Source organism: Drosophila kikkawai, chromosome X, assembly GCF_030179895.1.
Source record: "Drosophila kikkawai strain 14028-0561.14 chromosome X, DkikHiC1v2, whole genome shotgun sequence".
NCBI lineage: Eukaryota > Metazoa > Arthropoda > Insecta > Diptera > Drosophilidae > Drosophila > Drosophila kikkawai.
Window position 1 is genome coordinate 4,814,351 of NC_091733.1, and position 3,667 is coordinate 4,818,017.

At 34.4% G+C, this 3,667-nt stretch overlaps 1 long non-coding RNA gene across 1 annotated transcript; it reads right to left on the minus strand.

The window, feature by feature from the left end:
• Window positions 1-2,107: 2,107 nt before the first annotated feature.
• LOC138929199 (uncharacterized) lies at window positions 2,108-3,062 on the minus strand. Its single transcript, XR_011445653.1, has 3 exons — window positions 2,527-3,062; window positions 2,320-2,475; window positions 2,108-2,263 (listed from the first exon to the last, which is right to left on the minus strand). It is a non-coding gene; the product is annotated as an uncharacterized lncRNA (long non-coding RNA).
• Window positions 3,063-3,667: the final 605 nt, after the last annotated feature.

Genomic DNA, 3,667 nt, shown 5'->3' on the forward strand with positions numbered 1-3,667 from the left:
TTAATTTCCTGCTCGTTCCTATGGCAGCTATATGATATAGTCGTCCGATTTTCATAAAATTTTTACCAAAACTCAGAAATAATATAGAGTGGTCATATGTAAAAAATAGTGCACATATGTGGGAAAACAGCTAAGTTATAATTTTTTTTTCTAAAAATTTATCGAACATTTGTATGGCAGCTATATGATATAGTCGTCCGATCCGGCCCGTTCCGACATATATAGCAGTGAGAGCATATAGAAGACTATATGCAAAGTTTCATTCAGATAGCTTTAAAACTGAGGGACTAGTTTGCGTAGAAACAGACAGACGGACAGACAGACAGACGGACAGACGGACATGGCTAGATCGACTCGGCTGTTGATGCTGATCAAGAATATATATACTTTATAGGGTCGGAAACGTCTCCTTCACTGCGTTGCAAACTTCTGACTGAAATTATAATACCCTGCATGGGTATAAAAATCATAGTAAAAAACATTGAAAGTGGTGGTGACGGTGAGAGTAAACATCGCGTCACAGCTCACTGCTACCAAACACGATTAGAGCTTTGGTGGTAGGTCCGTCCAATAGCGGAAAAACCAATGTGATGATTGCCTTAATCGAGGACCCAAACGGCCTGAAATTCGAAAATATATACGTGTATTCAAAGAGTTTATATCAACCAAAATATGAGTATTTGGAAAAACTTGTAAAACCAATACGAGGAATGGGATATTATACATTTTCAGCGAATGACAGCGTTTTGTCACCAGAGGAAGCTAAAAACAATTCCATCATGGTGTTTGATGACGTAGCGTGTGAAAAGCAAACTGCTATTCGCAATTATTTTTGTATGGGGCGACATAGAAATATTGATTCATTCTATTTATGTCAAACGTGAACCTTCGTCACATATATCGAGATCATGTTCATTTTGATATGAATTTTGAAACATTCATGGAAATTTCACGAAAGTGATGGGACGATAAATTTGGATTTCTTGTAATCTCTAAAGACGATGATATGAAAGCTGGACGATATAGAAAAGGATTCGACCAATTTATTATACTTGAATAAATAATAATGATAATATAAATATAATAATATTATTGGAAATAAAGTCAGTTCAGACTCAAGCATAACTACATCATTGACAATAGCTCTAAATGGGAATACATCAGTACTTAGCGAGAATTTTTTCCCACAAATTGAGCTAAAACGTAATTATGAATGTGCTCTAATTGATTTTTATACATTCAATTCTATACCGAATTTTAATAAGGGGAACAACTTATTTCATATTGGGAACAAACTCATTGAAATACCAATTGGCTCATATGAGTTTGATGATATTTCAAAGTATATTATTAATAAGCTCAAGGAGTATGAGCTTCTAAACAGTATAAAAATAGAGTGTAATATCAACACTTTACAAGTTCAAGTTTATACTAAAAATGAGACCGTATATTTTAATCATGAACGATCAATTGGTCGTTTATTCGGATTTAATAAACGAAAATTAAGACCACATGAGAAAGAAGTTTACATCTCGGATAATCCCGTCAATATTTTAAAAATAAATTCTGTTAGATTGGAATGCAACATTATAAGCGGGTCATATGTAGGGAATAAATCAAATCATGTGCTTCATGAATTTGGAATCAATGTCCCCCCTGGATATAAAATGAACATAACACCACGAAATTTGATTTATTTGCCTGTGAACACCAGAGAAATAAGCACACTAGAAATACGGATAACTGATCAGGACGGAGATTTAGTTAATTTGCGTGGAGAAACTGTATCAATCCGTCTCCACTTACGACCGACAGAATGATTATTTACAATAAAAGGGGTACTCATCGATCCTTTGATAACATTATCAAATCTAAAGCTGAAGTGAAAGCACCATCATCTTCACATCAACGCCCGGCCCTCACATTAAAAAATAAATTGATTTTGAAATCGTTGGGATTTAATATTAAATAAAGTTTATCAACTAATATTCAAATGAATGAGATCTTTTATGTCCAGGAAAAGCCTGCTAACGATGAATCTATTATTAAAAAAGAATTTCATTCATATTATTCATATCAGCAGAGCTTCAAAGCAAATGATGAAGTACGGATCAGTTTGCAAAACCAAGATTTGTATGTCCTTCCATGTGAAAGTTTTCTCCATTTTGAAGGAACGCTTAGCAAAATTATTGACTCAAATACAGGAACGACTAGTACAAATGGCGTTAGCGGTTTGCTCAAAAATAATTGCATGGCCTATTTTCTGGATGAAATAAGATATGAGTTGAATGGTTGTGAATTGGATAGGACGCGTTTTACTGGAATAACAACGACTATTAAGAACTTTCTCTCAGTCGGCCAACAGGAAGGAGCGGCTTATCGCAATGCGGGGTGGAGTGGCGGGGACAATATCCCTTCTGGAGGACATTTCAGTTTTTCTGTACCTTTAAAAATGTTGATGGGGTTCGCTGAAGACTATAAGAAAGTCGTCTTAAACTGTAAACATGAGCTCGTTCTGTTACTTACGAAAAACCCTGATGATATGTTTGTGAAAAATGTTGATGGAAAAATCCATAATATTGCTATAAATAGTATAAGTTGGAAGATCCCCCACATCGTTCCAAGTGACAGTGCTAAAATTAAAATGTTTAATGTAGTAAAGAGTGGAGCTAGCCTCCCACTCGCATTCCGGAGTTGGGATTGTTATATAAATCCGACATTGGTTCAGGGAACACATCATATATGGAATGTCAAGATGTCTGCAAATAGAGAACGTCCACGTTTTGCTGTTATTGCATTTAGATTGAATGGAGAACTAATTACAAACAATTTGAGAAATGCAAAGGTATATCTTAATTCTGAAGTATATCCCTATGAGGATTTGAATGTTAAATATAATGAGAATCGGTTTGCTGTCTTGTATGACATGTATACAAAATTTCAAGAGAGCTATTACAATCGAGAACCCCGAGCTCTTTTATCTCCGATGGAATTCATGTCGAAGGCTCCTATTGTGGTTGTTGATCTCTCATACCAGAACGAGAGTGTCAAATCAGGAGCGACTGATATAAAAATTTCCACTGAGCTAACTGTTGCGAGTGAGATAAATACAAAGGCAAATTGCCTTCTCATCCATGATCGACTAGTTGAATACTCGCCATTAACTGGATTGGTTCAACGTATCGTCTAACAATTTGGAAAGGATTACTTCATTTAAATTTTTGAATTCATTGCAAGTAGACGTACACGGATCCATCAAAATGCTAAGACTAAAAAACAAAGACATCATCTCAACCAGTAATAGCATTCAACAACTTATAATAAAAATAAATAATTTCATGAAAATGTTTAAACATCGAATTTTCCCCTAACATGAGCAATATCTGGAGGAGTCGCTCAAATATTTTTATAAAAGGATGGCTGATTCACCGCTGGTTTCCAATATTCATGGGCAACATTTCACATCTTGTTGTTGGGCACATGACAATGTCGAGGATGGAGTTGATACATGTGCTTGCCATTTCATTACTGTACGCTCACAAAAATCATTAAAAATTATGAAAATGTATGTTAATTTGGAACATCGCTTTTGATTATTATACTTGAAAAATAAAATTATATTTACAAAAAAAAAAATAAATAAATAAATAGATAGCATTTTTTTAAT